Source organism: Gambusia affinis, linkage group LG14 (genome assembly GCF_019740435.1).
Source record: "Gambusia affinis linkage group LG14, SWU_Gaff_1.0, whole genome shotgun sequence".
NCBI classification, from domain to species: domain Eukaryota; kingdom Metazoa; phylum Chordata; class Actinopteri; order Cyprinodontiformes; family Poeciliidae; genus Gambusia; species Gambusia affinis.
In genome coordinates, this window is record NC_057881.1 from 11,317,810 (window position 1) to 11,337,450 (window position 19,641).

A 19,641-nucleotide genomic window follows, 5' to 3' on the forward strand; every position below is an offset into this window, starting at 1 on the left:
GAGAAAAAATGGGAAAAAGTTTAAGAGTAATGACTGCACTGTATGAAGAATCCTGGCAAAGTGTCAGATGTGGAGTATTTAGGTCTAAAAATGAGGTTTGGGCTTTAGTTTAACTTGACTCACATGTTCTATGTGAGATAAATCACACATTTCTGAGAGTGGATCTAATCGTGGAACAAGAGTTGCATTTGATCAGCTTCATTTTTACATGTAGCTGAAATTGAATAGTTTTGAAACGCTGAACACAAACACAATTATAAAATAAGAATGAAAGGGAATAAAAGGAGGTCACATAAATTCAAAGTGGTGAATCATGTTCCCTAATTTAAACCTATTTACTTACTGGCCTTGAAGTAATGTATATTTTATTTGCGTAGTGCTCAGTGACAGCAGCGTGAGTCTGCAGCTACAGCCCCATCTAATTGGACACGCCATTGTTTTTTGGCCTGGTGAACACATCCAGTCATATCCCCTCCATCATTGGTTTTCAACAGTCTAAGACTTCAATATGAGTGGTCTGCCACATGATAAATTCTTGGAAGAAACCCCCCCATAGAGAAGGACGTCCTGGCAACATAAATCAGAAGATTCAAAATATGGCATAGTTAGGATGTTAATATAATGAGCAACAGATTAGACAAATGATTCATGTAGCTGGATCCAGGTTACAGCAAAGAGAAGTTGAGATTTGCAATGTTAATTGAAGAGGGAACAATAGACCAAATGCTTTGAGACAGGGAGTAATATTGTACAAAATCAGACAGAAAGATATGCAGACAGCCTCACAAAGGGATAAGTAGAGATTTAGTAGAGTGGAGGAAAGGACATAGATGACAAAATCAAAAAAAAAGTGAGGTAGATTGAAGAGAAGATGACAGTGAAATACAAGACAAATGGCCAGGGAGAGCAACTGAGGTGAACATCTGAGCTGAAGAAAATTATAACAGGAGAACCAGAGCCCATTAGAACAGAAGGAAAGTAAAAGGTGATTCAAAGCACAGGAAGAGAGTTAAAGCTGGAGAATAGGAGTATACATAATAGGGAGGAGGAAAAGTGATTAGCAAGAAAAAGTTTAAAAACTTCCAGAAAGATCTATCCTACACAAGAACAGATGAGGTCATTTATAATTTGGGGAAAATAAATATTACATAGTGGCCAGTTCTAAAGCAAAACACAATGTGATTGTTAAAAATGATAATCCAGGAGATTTTATTTCAAACAAAAACTCATCAGTTCAAGATCAAAACAGTGCAGGACTATTTGATTCATTAAAAAAATATATATATGTTGTTTAAGGCTATCCTCTATGAAATGTGTGTACAGTTACTACTAACTCTGACCTTATCAAGAATGCAAAAAACAGGAAACCAAGAAGGGATCAAGCACTTTTTCACACCCCTGTATGTGCATCATTATTTAAAACAATGTTTTTGTGATTAACTCTGACTTTTGAGCAGGGCTTTATTATTGTATGCAGCTTCATTAATTATTGTAGAAACAGCAGCGCAAGAAGCTTAAGTGAACTCTACTGAAATAGTTTGCAAATAGAATTTAAAACTCATTAAGAATTATGTAGCATTTTAGTATAATTCTTGAGATACATAATACATGTTGAATATAGATTTTTTTTCATTACCTGAAAACAGTGCCTCTGTTCAACACTAATATATATTGCATAGGAATTGAGCTGGATGATTATGGCATGACTCTGAGCAAATTAAAGTTAGAGAGAAGGTGGATTAGTTTAAAGTATAATTAGTAATCCGAATATTACAACCAAGGACTACTATGTGTGCTTCTGGAAAAAAAATAACACCCAATCACAAACCACAGTCATAAAATGATAAGATAGTTGAACAGGTGCAAACAAATAAATGTGTTAGGACCATTATTGACTCAAAATTTACCTTTTTTATAGAAGATTTAGAGGCAGTGCCCAGGAAGGGACATAAGCATATTTTTCCGTCTGCAAGTTATTGTACTCTATACAGACATAATTGTGTCACTTTTTAAAAGGCTTCTATCAAGTTGGTTTTTGTCGTTTTTGTCCCGCCCCTTGATTTGGCAGCCTGCCTTTTTATGAAAGAAAGTTGCTGGACCAGATTGTGAAATGGTCAAGCTGTGTAATAGGAGAGTCGCAGCTGAATGTTGAACAGCTTTATATACCACACAGTTAAAGCTTCTAGACAGGTGTGTACTGATGACACTCTCCTAAAGTCCAGCAATTTTAAACTTTTGCCATCTGGTATTAGACTTCTAGTCCGGCAGTTCGAAACTTGGTGCTATAGGAACAACTTCTTGCTTTCTGCAATAATTTTCTATAATAAGACTTAGCATTAATTTAATCAGTTTTTTTTTTCACAGCTTCTAGCCTTTAAAGCAAGGGTTTTCTTTTTTTTAAATGTAAATATATATTTTATGTAAATATATATATATATATATATTTCTACAGATGCCTATTCTGTAGAACTGCAGCACAAATTTACCCACTGGTACTAATAAATAAACCTGGACTTATTAAATGCCAAATAGATTGAAGGCGTTGTAAAATAAGAAAACAAATATACTTATCAGAAATAATGATTTAAAAAAATGTCTTCAAGAAATAAGAGAAATAGGGTAGTTGCTTACAACAGAAATATTACAGTTTGAAATTAAACTTGAGCTTTTGGGTCACAATTACAAAAGTTTTGTTTGGGAAATAAATAGTTGTTAGGAAAACATCAGTTTTTTTTTTTTTTGTTGTTGTTGTTGTTTTTCCTCATTGAATGAAATCATGGCAACTGCCAAATTCCAGTTAGTTTAACTGAAAGTCCTCAGGTGCTAAAACAAATAACTAGGATTTTTTTTCTTCTGCATCACAGTAAGTTTAAGCCAGTTAAGAAAAGGAGGAACTCCCCAGATTACTGCAATTCTTCAATCATACCACTCCTACAACCTAACTGATTTGCTTGTTTTTCTGTTGAACTGTACAACACATTAGAATATGTTACAAAAGGTCAAAGTCTGGACATTATTTATCTTTGTCTCAATCTTTTAGGTCTCAAAGTCCTGAAAATTGTACACTGTTGAAAACCAGTTTAATTCCACAAAAAAGACTGATTGGTTTAAAAAGAAGGGAATTTAAAATAATCAAATACTGTCTGTCCCAGAGAGGAAAAAGATAACAAACCTGTGGTTAAATTGAAGCAGTAATTAGAGTCAAGTGTTTACAATCAGTGGAAGGACAATCAGGTGTGAGTGTTTGGCTAGTCTCATGTGAATAAAATTGATCAATCAAAGGCAGAACCTCAGTACTCAAGTCAGAGGGGGAAAAAAAACATTCTGGCAATGACAAAGGAGACTTCAAAAGATCAGAAAAGAGTTGTAAATGCCAACGCTTCTAAAACAAATTTGAACCCCAGCTTTCCACAGTGAGGAGCTCAATGGAAAATGTCAACTTCACAACAGTGGCTTACCCAATAACATCACTTTAAGACCAAAATGTGAGCCTCACCAATTAAGAAGAAAAAGAGCACAAGTTTTAAAATACTGGAAGACCTAATTATTTTGCTTAGAATCATGCATGTGAAGAAAGCATCACGTACATGATACTACATGATGAATTTCACCAGAATTTTACCAAAATTCCGGCGAACACACCAGCAAACATCTGCACGAAGAAATGTGCTTTCATTCAGGACAAAACCCGGAGATTAACTGAGCTTGATTCCTTCTTTAAAAAAACTGAGGCCTGCATGTGATGATTTTTAAGTCCCTTATTTCAACAGAGGTTGATTCTTTAGCAGCAGGAAGAGAGTGAGAATAACTAGACATCCTGACGCTAACAAGTGGACTTGTTACTTTTTCAGTTTCTCATGGGGTGAGTTTCTGAATGTTTACTATTTTTAGAAGACGAGAATTTTTTGTGCAATGCGATCAAGACTCGCATGTAATATGATGGATTTCATTGATCTTGTTGCACGTCTTTCAGCACCCTGTACATCACCTGTTTTGCAAAGTTGCACAACGACACCAACAAGCAGATCTGATCCTGCCTGGTCTGGGGCCTGCAGCTGTGCTGAGTGTGCCATACCGGTGAGCAATCTTGCACTCATTCACTGCATCTAGTAACACTTAGAATAAAATAATTATTTATGTCAGGGTGTCTTTGGGCTTAAAAAAAAAAAAAAAAAAAAAAAAAACACTAAATGTTTAACATTAATTTTAGAATTTATGTATGAGTGAGTTTAATTCCACCTAAATGCAGCGTCCACAGATGACTCCATACCAGAGGTTTTTTAAGATAGAAGCTCACAAGCCTATTGGAAAATGGGACAAAAGATGAAAATTTCTAAAAGAAATACTGTATTTCTTACCAAATAAGCCAGACAAAAGCTCACTTTGGTCTGTACACCTTCCCACTCATACCTGTTGACTCCCAGTAAATGCTTGGATTTGAGGTCATTGAAAAGTAATTTCAATGAAAAGTCTTTGTATACATCACCAAATAGTGGACCAGGTCTGAGGATATAATCTTGTTTTCTCTCTAATCTTGATCACATTGTGCCAACATTCAAACAATCATAACTTGTGTTTTTTTCTTTTACTTTGTTAGAAACTTAGAATCCACATTTTCAGAATCTGGAAATGACTCAAAACAACTCTGGGTAGGCTTATTTCTGTTTTTTATTGGGGGTTTTTAAAGCCCTGTCACATTTTTCTTTTCTTTGATCTCAAAAATATATTAGCTGTCAAAAATATTTTGTAATTGGTAAATTCTGCATTTATTGTATTTGAAAATAATGATTGTATTTTCACAAATTGCTGGTTTTACAATTATTCATACAACTAAATGCTGGATTTATGCAAGTTTTTAGAGCCTTCATTATATTCTATTAACATTTTATATTTATCTGCTATCTGCTTTCCTGTTTTGAAAAGTGGAAGCTGAAAGTTGCTATCCCTCTGAGGAAAAGGAGACAAAATACAACAAACACATTTTTGTTTTCTTTGTAAGAAACCCCAGTGACCTCCAAATATTGCCCTGCAAACACAACACGCATAATGCTATATTCAAACTCTTGAGAAAGAAAACAAATTTATAGCGATCACGACAGTTCTCTCCATTTTATTAAATCTGTGTCTTTACTTCTCCCTTTATGTCTTTTGTCGTATTTGCACCAGTAGAGTATCTCTGTTTTATCTTACTGAGTGAAAGATGATATCAGATGATTGAAGATCTGAGCTGATTTGAGGTGTGACTGGATAAAGAAAATCTTCTGTATACACAACATTACTCAATGTCACAATTTAAGACTAGAGTGGAATATATATATATATATATATATATATATATATATATATATATATATATATATATATATATATATATATATATATATTTATATAAGATGTGTGATATGCTATTTATAAATATCTATCTTTCTAACAATTTTGCCAACAAATCAGTTATTCTATTGTTTAAAGTGTGTCAAATTTCTTTTTTTTCTTATATGTAAATTATCACTTTTGTCCTTTACATCTAAAACAGCTCTTGTGGTTAGTTCAACTTACCACAAAGCCTCTTAATATTTATCATCTCAATTGTCCCAGCCAAGTAAAATCAGGAAGCTACTGAAGCTCTAATGCACACAATACAAAGACCGTATTAATAACATTCTGCAATTGTGCTTCTTCACCTGCACTTTATCTAATTTGCTGGCACAGATATTCTCATTGTATTTTTTAATAATATGCCACTATACTGTTACACCTATATTCATGTTAATTTATTTATGCATTTGTAATGCATGATAATTTTCAGTGGAGAGTCATATTTTCTTGACTTTCAATTCTGTATCATTTAATGGATTTAAACAGGAAGCTACAGTGATGAACAGACCTTGACCCAAAGAGCGGTATCTAAAATATCCAAATTAAAAGGCCCCTTTTTTTCCCTTTTCTTTTTTTGTTTTTTGCAGAGGATTACCCACTTTCTAATCAGAACATTTCTGGCACAAAGCTTATTCACTGAGCTGTGAGTGACTGACAGGATGGGGAAAATTAATAAAGAGGAAATTTTACTGCTTTCTCTGTGTATTGTCTAGCAACCACTCTGCAGTCGCCTGATATCAAAGTTATGTTTCGGTAATTAGATTAAAGCATTATGATTGGTTAATTAGCTTTTATCTGTTTTCAAAGCTCTGTAAGGGAGAATTGAATAAACAAGAGTGTTCTCAGCTTTATTCATGGTTAATTTTTATTCATTCATGCATACATTGGGCTAAAAGCTGAGGTCTGTTCCTTCCCGACTGGTTTAAGACACAAGAAAACGACGTATTACCATACAGCAGAATAAAGACACTAGAATATTGATATCCAAAAAGCTAACCCATTGTTAGCTTCCTAAATTTGTAAAATAGGCCATACATTTATTTTTAGTGAGGAGACATTTTATGGATCATAAGGCACATTTCCTGTGAACCATTAAGCTAGAGCTCAATCAAAATACAAACCTCATCCTAAATAACAAAATCCTATTCAGTGCTTAAATCTTGGCTGGAAATGTACATTTCCATGTTTAAAGGTTTACATTTTGTTCTTAAACATTTTTCCAGATTGGTAAAATAGAAAAAAAATCCAATTTTACGTAGAATTTTTTTTCAAGTTTGTTTTGCTGTCAATTTTTGTTTTTAAGGATTTTATCTTTAGCAGTAGCTTCGGTGTTTTAAAAAAATTTAATCTCATCTAACGATAAAGAAACTACAAAGGCACAAAGGAACAATTAGACTTGAGCATGTTGACAACTGTTTTTGGATTTTCTCTGTTTATAGCCATTTTTCATAAATGTTTGGAAAACTCACATGCTTTAATAGGGTGTCCTAGACCCAGTCATGAACCCACACTGGATCTATTTCAGAGGAATCAATCTGTTAATTGTTTTGGGATGCCCTCCAAAAATAAGGAATTACCATAAATATACCCGGCCAGTCGCTGAGAAATGTTTTTACTTAATTCTTCAAAATTACTCAGATTAGAGCTAAATCAAATTGAGCTGTACACCCGGTTTAATCAGCTCTTTGATTGATGTACAGCTGTTGGGGGAGGCAGGAGGAGATGAAGCTGGAGTTGCTCTGGCCACAACATGCAGGTTGAGAAATTGTTGCTACCGGTCTTGCAGTTGGGAAATGAGTGCACAGTTCAGTGATGCTGACAATACTCACAGCATTCTGAAATCCATCTGAATAAGCTATTGGATGCAAGCACCTGGGACAGTAAATATTATCGGCAATATAGTGAGAAAATATTGCATGCAAGTAGGTGGAGTAGCACAAAAACACCCTGGAGTCTTTTGTTTTTGCCCTTGAATAATAAACAGTGAGGGGAGCAATGCTCTCATCCTCATTTAATTTAATCAGATTTTTTTTTTGTTCATCTTCCTAGAGACAAAAGCTTTTAGAAAAGGAAAATATCTTTAAATATCTTACACATCGGTGGATTTTCTGTTAATTTGAAATCAAATATCTGACGGTTCCAGCCTTAAATGAAAGTCACATACACAAAAATTATCAGTGTGTTTGCTCTGTTTATTTCCTAAAACCAAATTTGATTCAGATAAAAGCTTTTGAATTGCTTTGTGTTTTGACTACCACAATCCCTGAGGCGGATGTCTTATCAGAAACTTTGTAAGAAATTGTCTTCTAACAGCACCATCACTCACTTCCATATCTTACAAAGGATCAAGCTGAAATTTGATATTGCCTTGTTGAGCTGCTGGGATTAAATTAGAAACACACATAGGTGGTAATTACATACAGCAATGGGAGGAACTGAATCTACTTCTGTGTCTACTGCATATTGCAGATTATTTTTGTTTTTTTTGGGCGGTGAATGGATTTCTCTGCATTTTTGTTTCTGTCTTTGAATAGAAATGTGTTTCTGACGGTGTGCAGACTTGTGCAGCATGTATGACTATCTCAGAGGAACAGCCTGCTTTCTTTCCTTCACACTTGGCCATCAGAGCAAGACTGTGCTTGTTTGGGTTGGTGGACAGATGACACACAGACACGTGTTGTCTGGACATGAGAAAAGCAGAATCCCAAAGAGATTTTTAATATTTCCTCAAAACAAGAAAAATAAATTTTAAATGTCTTATGTTGCCAGGTGAGGCAGATGTGGACCACTGAGAGGAGTAGTTGTCTGAATTTAATTCTGCTTCCCCTGCCACATGTCAAGAAATCCTTAGGCGAGACATTTTATCCCAAGTTGCCCACCAACACCATATGATTAATGTAGGAATGTGTTAAAGCTCATAACTTAAAGTATAGACATGTTTTGATTTTCAGACTGACTTGTGTCAAACTTACATCACATAAATAGTTTCAGACTTGACTTGCAGTCTTGATTTGCATTTGACTTAGACTAGAGGCCCAAAAAGTGTTTAAAACATCTCTAGTAATTTGTATTCATTTGTTTGTTTTTTTACTTTGGAGTTGTCAGTTTTGTTTAGATGTATTTGCCAGTTATTTACTTTCAGTGCCTTCATTCCACTAAATTTGATAAGATCGTTTCTTGGTTGTTTTTTGATTAATTGATTTGAATTGCACCTCCTGTCTTTTATTTCTTTTTTTTGTGAAGTTTCATGTAAAAAAAAACAAAAACAACTCAATTTTTATTTCATCATGTTGACACTTGCGCTACCTTCCCTGACGCCTCGCAGTTGAGTTCCAAAAGTCTGTGAAATATGGATTAGGCTTATATCTGACAGACGTTTCTGAAAAATCTGTCCTCTTTAATTCCTCTCCTGTATACTCTCATTTATTTGTCCTCTTAGTTCCCAGTAATCTCCATTTTTATCTCTTGTCAACCTGTTTTTTCGCTCCTTTTCCCCTCCTCCACTCTGTCCTATTCTCTCTTTTTCCACGGAGTTCTTCCATCCTCCTCTGCCCCCTCCATAACTTCTCCTTCCACCTCTTAACTCAGAACTTCCACTTACATTCCAAAATAAGAGCATCAACATACATCAGATGGTTACACTGTAAACAATAATAAAATTTTCAGTAGAAAAATTACTTGTACTGGTTTTGAGACAAAGGGTGGTACGTTTGACTTCTTATTTTCTTGTTCAGCTTCTTAAAATAATCACTGCAGATGACTGTAGAAACACCTGCGTTTTAGAAATACCCACTTAAAATTTGCATCACTTGAGTTGTGTCTTTAATTAGCAATATCATATTTTTATTTGCTTTTTTTAAAATATGCACTTATAATTCAGGAGGAGATGCTTTCATGAATGGCAGGGGCTGGAGGGGCCTTGTCCTCTGTGTCCACACCATGATTTTTGTCTACATGTAACGTTCATACCAGCTGAAATTGCCTCTTTTCTAGATGTAAATATACCTTTGTTTTCATTCCCAAAATCAAAGGACACACAATGTTTGTAAAAACCAGGAAATACCTGGTACTTGAGCCTGAATTTTCAAGTGAGAACTGCACACAAAATCTGCTTTTTCAGGTGCTGAGTCACTTGAATACAGAACCATGTCACAAAGTACTGCTGTTTGGCATGCCAGTAGAGCCTTCACTAGCCAGCTGTCGCAGGTGGCATGTATGTAATGCTAGTGATGTTTTTTACCCCTTACTAAATGTCATAGCTGCACATTATGGTGAGCTGTGTTGTCTTTTTCACCACCCTAATTGGTCAGAAAAGAGATGCAGAACAGTTCTGCTCTATTCAGAGTCTCCACTGATTGGATCAGTGTAACAAAATCTTCAAATTCACTCCCATTCCATGTCGCAGATGGCCCTTTCTCCAATTACTACCATTTCAAGGACAAGGTTTAACTTGTTTACCATGTTGGGTCATGGAGTTGCTGAAAGCTGGCATTCTTGAATGATAAGTGATAGAACAGGAGGGACGGGACAATCTTACTCAGGGGGAAACAAATCCTTACTTTGCCATCTTTGTTATTCAGTTAAATTGTTTTCAAAGCTTCTTTAATAAAATCCTTCCCAGAGTCATTGTGAAACTTTTGTTTCACAGGGGAAACATAAAGATGATTAAACTTTGGGTCAAATTAGTCCTGCTCAATTGACTGAAGTTGCAGTGGCACTGGCAACATTTACACTGACATCAGCACAATATGATCCCCAACATTTAATCTGTTGCAGATTAAAAAAAAATAAAATCTAGATATAATCACTGTCTTGATAGTACAGTGGACCAACGCTATTTAAATAACTGAAATCTGTGAAATGTTAATACTTCAGACACCTTAAGATGCATTAACACACATGGAGGAAACTATCTTGAGACTAGTACAGGAGGAAAAGTATTGACTCTCATCCAGTACACTTGTACTTTTTATAATCCTGCATTAGAATGTTTTAAAAAAAATTGAAGAACAGAATCAACTGTTTTTCTTCCAATGTTACATCTTGTCTGTGACTGTTTCTGGCTGTTCTGGATGGTATTGTGCATGTGAGTGGTGTCATAGCCTGACCTTTAAAGAAAGGTCAGTTCATTTGAAAGAGGAATAAAAAGACTGCACACAGACAGACACGATAACTGGTAATATAGATCCACCACAAACAACAAAACTGGAGTTTGTTGACCTTTACATATCTATATCTTTATGAGTAGGGACTTATCTGGGAACTGATAATTCCTATTATGCGTTTGAGAGGATCTGTGCAGTGTTTCCCAGAAATCCACTTTTTTGTGGTCTTTTCTTTGCTTGCCCTTCAAACATCTTTTACCCAGACCTACCTTTCTCGACTTTTCTTCAGTGCCTACATTGCCTCGGTATACGTCAGCCTTGTGTTGACAGCAGGGACTTTGGCTAGTTAGTGGGGACACTTGACGGATCCCCGTACACTATACTTGCCTTTGTTTTTCCTGCAGGGACCAGATGGGGTCACTGCCAAAGGGAAGAATCCTGGTCCTATTAAAGAAATCAGCTTGAATGGCTTCAAACTTTAACTGGTTGTTAGTTTGTCTGTTTATGTTTCACTTGTGCACCAAAGCTGGGGAATTCTTTAGAAAGAAAACCAGAAGTACCCACGAGATTTTCAGGTTATTCTACCTGACCGACAGTTGAGATCATGACCCATGTGTCTGGCCATTCTCCTTGATCCTGAGATGTCTCAAGGGTTTTTGAGTCCTGAGCAGAGGCTCATAACATCTGGAGTGTTTCGTGGATGCATAGTCCAAAAGTTCAATGTATTTGAGGCACTTTGTCATAGCACTTCTGAAGGTTTAAGAATACCTTCATTACACCGTAAAGAATACATACTCATTAAATTGCTGCAGAATTATTGAAAAATGCCTAGAACCCACTTTTTAATCATAACAGTGTTTTTAGGAGAGAATAAGACATCCACTTGGGCAGAAATGCAACCCTAAACATGTAGAATGACATACATCTTGTTAACTCTCATCTTTTCTTCTGAATAGATATTTTGTCTATATCTCCCAAACATTCAAAAGGAGGCTTCGGCAGAGAAGCCTCCTCATACAGCTCGAGCAACTAAGTTTTGAAGCACAGTGAAGAAAATAAAATACATTGGTTATTTGTTGGTTGCTTGGTTAGCATTACGCTGCAGAGCTTGAATCTTTCTACCAGTCACGACAAAAATGGCGACCTAAGATCAGCTTATTAGTAAACTGAGGCTTAGCAAATTACTTAGCACAGTAACACCTGATTTTTTCTGGCCGTGCTGACAAAATGTGTGGCTCAGTTTGCAGTTTTTAAGGACTCAGATGTCAACTGTCTTGTGTTTCGTAATTTGTGAGGAAGTGACTGCTGAAGTTGCTTTCTAAAATAACTAGTTATATTAACATCCATTGAACTCACTCATGTTCTTAACATAAATCATCTCTATCGCGATACTCACATCAATACAACATATTGCACTTTGAGTTATAAGTCTTGTAAGGAAAGCTCTCGGTTCTGTTTTAACAGTAAAACAATGTTCAGATATCATCCATAGATGGAATATATTAATTTTCAATAAATTAGGATGTGTCCTGATGAGGCTTGATTGTCAATTTTAATCATTTTATTAAACCCACATTTCTGTATCGATAATGTTTCTCTTCATTAGTTTGATGGAAAATTCTCTTAATTGTCTTCTTTTTTTTTATTGGTTCAAAGCAGGAAAACATAACACATAACAATTGTGTGTAATTAATCTTTTTCATTTAGTGAATTGCACATGCATTTGGAAAAGTTTTTATCTTAAATTCCTGTTCAAATTTTTGCATACTGCTATAAAATGCCTAACAATTTGCAGACTTTACCAAAATAGTTTTACATAAACAACTGTTCTTTCGAGCTCATGGCGACAAAGAAAACAAAAAAGTCTGGAAGGGAAGTCAGGAGCTGGCATGTTAATTAGCTGACTTAACTGGCTAATTAACAAATGATGAAGTGTCATAATGCTCTGGGAAGACACCAACATAAGCATTCCTGTGCACAACACACACACACACACACACACACACAGCTGTCTCTGTTCCCAAGAGAGTTGGTGGAGCCCCTGCAGAAGCAAACAGACACCCACACTGATATACTGTATATTGTATGTACTCTCAGTTTTAATGCATATTTACTCTTAATGTTGGACTAAGAGTTTGTTTGTGTTTATACAACAGGTGGTTGGTTAGTTCTGCTGTCTTAATGAGGATGTGCTGTGATTAAACCTAGAAAAATCTAAACTGTTGAATGTGATTATTATTATTTTTTTTATATATTGATTTCTAAATTGGTCAAATTCATTAATAATTTCCGTCATCATGCTGCTTTTTTGAAGTGTAATTCTTTCTGGAGAGTTCATTAAATAAACTGACAGCATTTTTTTTATTTTTTATTTTTTAGCAGTGCTGGTTTGGAAGTTTTTGCAGCATGTTCCTCATATATATGCTGAGCAGTAATGTCTTTTTTTGTTGGGTGACTGATAAATATTGTGAGATGTTTCTTAGGAATTTGAAGTGGCCATGGATCTCACACAAACTGCTGAAGTGGGAAATGACAATGCGGACTAACCAGGAGTTTGACACTTGAGTTCCTGTGAACTATGAAGCGTCCTGAACAGAAGAACTTTGTTCTTGTTATCTTATGAGAAATAACACATTTCTCTGTCCTTGTGTAGTAAATACAGGTCTTCACACTTGTGCTTAGAACAGTACACAAAATCACTGGAATGATGGCAACACAGCAGTGGTGTTTTTATTGAACGAGGTATATTCTGAATAATGATGAGCTGCTGTTGTAAAGAGTGGAGCTAACGCCTCGAACAAACAAATGAGCTAATAACTAAAGAACTTCACACAACAATCAAATCACAGGCGGACTTTTCTTCTGGTTCTGGTCCTGCCACTCCATCCATCTTACAACCCACATGACAGGCACGATCTCATGTGAGTAGCAGTCAGCAGAGGCAGACCTCTGCTGACTGAACACTCCACTGCACAAACAATGTGGGCCACAATAAGGACTTTTAACAGCACTCCATCACTTTGCAGAGGCCTACTACTGACTATCCAAGAGGGTTGTAGACCCAGATGAACTCTCCTGGTGTAAAATGTCTTCTCTTAGCTCTTACATTGCCCTTAGCTCTTACATCATAGTTCCACTTTTACCACATCCAGACATGCTCCTACTGTCTTTGGGCAAACACATGTGCTGTCTCCCATCTGTCCTGAACCTTTCTGGCATAATTAGGGTCAGTTTGGACAGCAGGTGCATCAAGCGGGCTTCTGCATATCAGCATGCCGGGTACATGCCATTACCACCCACGGGGGGGGGATGCTCATCCCATTTCTGCTGATCCTCTGCTGTAAGAATGGCCAGAGTGCTGTCCCAAAGGGTGGTGAAATCCTTCCACCAGTCTGTCGCTCTGAGGACTTGGTGGTGTTCTTGTGCCAAGATGGCTGCAGATGACAGAAAACAGACATGACTCAAAATTTCACAAACCTGCTTATCAATTAATTGCAAAAACATCTGACACTGTCTCTGCCTCCTGGTCAGAAATGGCATAGTCCTTCGGCCATTTAGTAAAATAATAATATTGGATGTAATGGTCTCCTCTGACTTGGAGTGGTAGTTTGCTCGTAATGTCCACTACCCCTTTCTCTATTAGGAACCCTACAAAAAAACTGCTGCAGATGGGTGGGTGACATGATCACTGATGGTTCCATCCATGTCATACAGGGGTCAAAGCTGGGCCAGAAGTCATCAATATCCTTCCTCTTCCAGGTTTCCCCGATATCCAACTCCATTTAGCTTAAATCCACCTGGCCTCTGTCCTTACTGAAGAAAAGCTTGATTTTGTTTACACAACTTGTAGCTTTAAACATTACTTCTTTCTTTCAACAGAAATGGGTTTGTTTTTTTTACCGCTGTTCTATGAAGACTCCACAGAATTACAAAACCAATAGGTGTCTGGTTGTTTCTTCTTTGCTTGTGATCTTTTCAGCTCCACCAGGGTAACAATGAGCCTCTTGGTTGCTTGTTTGATAAATTGTTCTTGGTGGATTTTGATTTGTGCCATTCTCTTCCCATTTCAAATCACCTGCAGAATTCAAAGTTGGAATATGTATATCATATCTTGACCCTGCTTTGAATCTCTCTACAATGCTTTCCTTAATCCTCCTATTGGGTTCTTGGACATAATGTTGTTTGTTCGCTAATGTCTTCTAACAAACCAATGACTTGCAAAAGAAATTCAATTATTTTTTTATTAAACTGTATATGCTTTTTCTTCCTCTTTAGTTGTGCCTTTTTATTTGTCCTTGAAAGAAAAATTCAATGTACTACATTGGATTGCGTTGTGGAGAGGAACATTTCAACCTCTGAATGAGAAACCTCAACCGAGTAGGAATAGATAATACAGGAGAAATATAAACACAGAAAGCCTGGTCCAGACTTGCATTCTGTTCACAAGGAAAATGAGAGGAAACTGAACTGCTTCTCAGTTCCCTGCGATATTCTTTAGTAAAACACCAGAGGTGCGTCAAAACAGCTCTCCTTTCCAATATTAATTTTACAAATTGCTCAAAGCAGTCGGTGCTTATGAATTGTGTTGCCCATACTTTCACTGGGTGGAGAAGGGGTGTAGTAAGGTCAACTAGAAGTTTTCCTCCAGTTCTGAGTTATTTACAAACTTACTTTTAGACTCAAATTGGACATTATTTTCCTTTGAACTTAGTGTTGACTTATTACACAGAAATGTAATAAGCAAAGTGATGAATGGAAGGATGGGAACATGTGGTAAAATGAACTTACATTATGAAATGCCTTTTTTTATCTCATGCTTCAGACTAAAATAAAAAAAATTTTCTTCACAATTTCCCCTGAAGTTCTCAAGATTTCATTATCTTCAGTGTCACTCATTCCTTTACCGTTGAATTATTAGCGGTTCCCTGAGGAATAACAGTTGTACTGTGCGCAGTGATAAACTACTACAATGTCCTTATGATTTTTGATCAACATCAGTCAGCTTCTTTTTCTTTATGGTTGAGTAACTTTGTTCCCTCAACTAATCTGATGATTTATTCAAAGCTCATAATGCAAATTTCTTCTCCTTAATGGGAAAGGTTATCTTTGCTCATTAATTTTAAACCAAACTTTCTATTCAATTTGGAAACAAGGAACGTAATTCTTTTTGCTTGGGGTTTTGTCATTTATTTATTTATTTATTTATTGGTACTTTTAAAACTCAATCACTTTTCCATTTCGGTTGATTTCGTTAAATAGACAGCTGTTGGATTCATAGCAACATTGTATGCAGCCTGGACTTTCTGTGGTCATTCTTAGTCTGTGTAACTGTCAGTGACGTCTACATGTTATATCATTTACCTAAATGTTTTACACCCACGGTCCCTTCCGCTCCAGTTAAAATGTATGTACTGACAGGCATCTGACTAACCCGTCAGTTGCCTCGCAGTCGTTCACCTGACAACATATTCACATTTATGAAAGATAAAATTAAGTCCTCATCATGTGACAACTATTTACACTCCTACATTCAAGAAAATTTCAGACCTAGTTGGTCAAGTCAGCTCTAATTCAGCGGGAGGCTTTGAAATTGTATAATAAACTGAAAAATGTGATGAACTGACTTCAAAAAACCTTCACAATATCGCCTTCTTCTTTGTATTCAAATACAAAGCAGCTCCCAATTTATGCTGCCAAAAAAAAAAAAAAAACAAAAAAAACAAACAAGGAAAAGCAAAGCACAGTAGCCATCATTAAACTGGAAGAGCTTGAGGACAAAACACCAACATTGGTCTTACTCCATTAGGGCTTCTGTTCTTGTTTACTTTTTTTAATGTTTAAGGATATTATGAATCTGCACATATTCTGACTTGAACAACTTCTAAGTGATGCTTTCTATGAAACTATTCTCAACTAACTACATGCTATTTTGTGGTGTATGGCAAATTGGTATGTCCAAATTTGAATACCCATCTGATAAACAGAACATACATAAAAAATGTGAAAATTTATAGGACATTCGTAGAACGAGTTCAGCATTTTAAAAGTTTTATTTGACAAACCTCTCTCTCTTATCTGTACAGTTTAAAGAGTAGTATTTTATTTTTCAGGGTCGTGTTTTTCATGTTTGAATATAGCATTGGCTTTAGAAACTGTAAAATACGTTTGACAGAAGCTAAAATTATTCACTTCAAACCATTGTTGCCATTTAAACCATAAAATAATATTTCAGAAAACCACACAAGAGAAAAGGGATTTTGTTTATTACAACCTGAAAAATACCACCTCATTCGGATTAGCAAACCCTATTAAAGTCCAAATTCATGCACATGCTTCTTGGTGGTTGTGACTAAAGGGTGGCAACCCCTGAAGAAATCAAACAAGCTTATGCTGCTTCCACAGTGTTGCCTGTGACCAGGGAAACAGCAGGGTGACTTGTTAGACTGTTCTGCAAGCAGTCTGATATAGTAGCTAAACCCCTGCCATGACATTGAGTTAAACATGAGCCTGTGTGACGCATCAGCTAGCAAAAAGCTGGTATTCTCCAGGTATTTCATTTGTAAAGGGAACTTGTTTTATTAGTGTAACCACCCATCCATCCATTTTCTTCCACTTTATCCGGGGTCTGGTCGTGGGGGTAGCAGCGTCAGAAGGTTATCTAGAGTCTAGTGTAACCAGATTTAGATTTTGGAATTATGTGTGCCTAAAATTTCATTATAAATTTAAAGAGGAAACATGAAAGCAAAAGAAGCAGAATGAAATTGGTTTTCCTTTTTATATTGCAATATTTGGAGAACGAGCTTCTTTTTTTTCTGTTGGTTTTAACTTGTTTCCTCTTTGGGAGAGCTTTCAGCTCAATAAGCACGGCTACTTTCTGTAATGCTCATGACAGCAGCCTGACGAAAGCAACGCCCACACACCGGGAGTAGTTGGCTCCATGCGACCACATACGTTTATCTAAAAGTAGGTGCTTTTTCCAGTGACCTCATCTTTTATAAATTTGTAGTGCTGTACACATGCTAAAATATTTTTCTTAAAGAGAACTCTTGAGTAAGTAAACACTTTAAAAGCAGTTTGAATGGTTATGCTGTGATTTAGGGTTTTTTAATGGCCTGGCTCTTGCGTGCTTCTCTATGAAATTATGTCTTGTATTTTTCTTCCTCTAAGGTTTCTAATTCCAATGCTCATTTCACATTTGAAGTCAACACAATAGGGGATTGTGTTTATTTAAATACTCTTGAAAGTAAACTGAAACAAATTGTATAAGATCATAAAATCTGGAATGGCCAAACCAAAATTCTTTTAATTTTGGATTGATAAATCAAATCATTATCAAACCAAACCTTAAACCCAGTCCTAACGCTTTCCATGATTACATGTAAAAATGTATTTATAATCTAGACTTGCACACTAAATGTGCTGGCCTTTACCTACCTCCTCATTGTGTATAGTGGAAACATGAGCATGGGTCCAACCTCGTTTGTCAGAGTTTCATTTGTGTTAAACATTCAACCATGGCTCTGATTGCACATGGACAAGCATGCATGTCTTTCCCATTATAAAGAATATCTAAGAGAATTGGATCGCTGTAACAGGATTTATTTATTGTTCATCTTTTAATCCTACAAGCATTTTCTGTTTTTGACTAACACTTTCTGTGTGTTTTTCAACTCCATTGGTCGAAGTAGCATCCTGCCCTCTAGTTAAGTATTAATTGTTGGCGTGTTTTTTTTTTGTTTTTATCGCTAGTTGGTGTAAAACTAATTGCCTGTTCGGGCATGAATAAAGATCTGAATCTAATCCTGTTTCTTCCAAAAGGTCAAGACTTCTCTTTTGATCTTTCAATGCCATCATCCATTATTCCTTTCCATTTAATAAAACTAAACCAGTCGACTGACTCTGTTATATCAAGGTCCTTGCAAATGAAGTTAACAGTTTTCAGCGAGATACATATTCTCCCTTTTAGGTTGGTGAAGTGTTTGCATTGACAGTTTGCACCTGGGATGAAATATTACTGCCACTCGGTCAGGTTATGCAAAAGCAGTATCAGTGTTGTTACCATAGTAACCCTCTGATGAGCTTGTGGTTAATGAAGCTGAATGTATACGGACGTTGTGGGAACATAATTAGTGCGGTCCCCAAGGAAAAAGGAGGTGGCAGCTTTGGCACATCTTTGATTTAGATCGTGATACGCTGACAACATTTCAGCAGTAGCTATATGTTGTAATACCTGGTAATACATAAGCCCATCCTAAAATCAAAAGCAGCATTTGGATTTTGAAATGCTGCTCCAGTGCTTCCTTTGTTGTAGCTGTGTAAATCAGCTAAATTAAAAGACAAGGGTTAGTGATATCATTGGTGAGGGGGGGGAGATCAAATATTCAACACTTATGGCTGAAAAACACTCCTTTCATCTCCCTGTCTCTCGCTGTTCATCAATTCTCCCTCTCATTAGCAGTCTCCTCTCTTCTCCCGCCATCCCTCCATCCCTCCTCATTTCTTAGTCAGATGGGGCTTTGGAAGGCAGAAGGTCACAGAAATGTCTCTTTTACACACAATCTCATCCTCTCTTTCTTTTTTTTTCTCCCAGACACGTCCACACTTCCTTTCTCCCCCCCTTCTCACTCACTTGAAAATGCATGCATTAAGAAATGTTCCTTCTTCTCGTCCCCAACCTTTCCATTTTCCCCAGTAGCCTCTCCCCCTCTGAATACAGTACATATATTATGCTTTTTGGTCAGATTCCTTGAACTAATGTGATACAAGAGATGACAGACTTTGAAATTTGACCCAAAACTACAAAGGTTGATTGGATACCCATGGGACATTAAAAAAAAGAATCAAAGTGCCTTTGAGCAAGGCAGCACACTTTTTAAAGACTGAACAGATTCAACATCCAGGCAACTTGATCCAGTGGCAATCATTTTCTTCTTTTATAATGTCACAGGTTATTTGTATTAGAAAATCCCATATGACCAGTTTTGTTCTTCCATCCCATCCAAAAATCATCCTAGCCACGATTCTTCTGAAAATGTTTTCATGAAGATGAAATTCTTATGAAGATGTTTTCTTGTTGAGCAGCCACTCTATGTTGCTTTGTAACACCTGTTTTTATGTTTGTTTTTAGTGATTTTCAGGCTTAAATGCTGAATTTCATCAT

The 19,641-nt window shown here is 36.2% G+C and overlaps 1 protein-coding gene across 1 annotated transcript in view; it reads left to right on the forward strand.

Annotated features, from left to right (window-relative positions):
* Nucleotides 1-3,316: 3,316 nt before the first annotated feature.
* LOC122844081 (CUB and sushi domain-containing protein 3-like) overlaps nt 3,317-19,641 on the forward strand; it is a 475,440-nt gene continuing 459,115 nt past the window's right edge. Inside the window, exons 1-2 of the mRNA XM_044139260.1 lie at nt 3,317-3,862; nt 3,974-4,077. The gene's annotated coding sequence lies outside the window, so the exon portion shown is untranslated. The remainder of the gene's footprint in view (nt 3,863-3,973; nt 4,078-19,641) is intronic.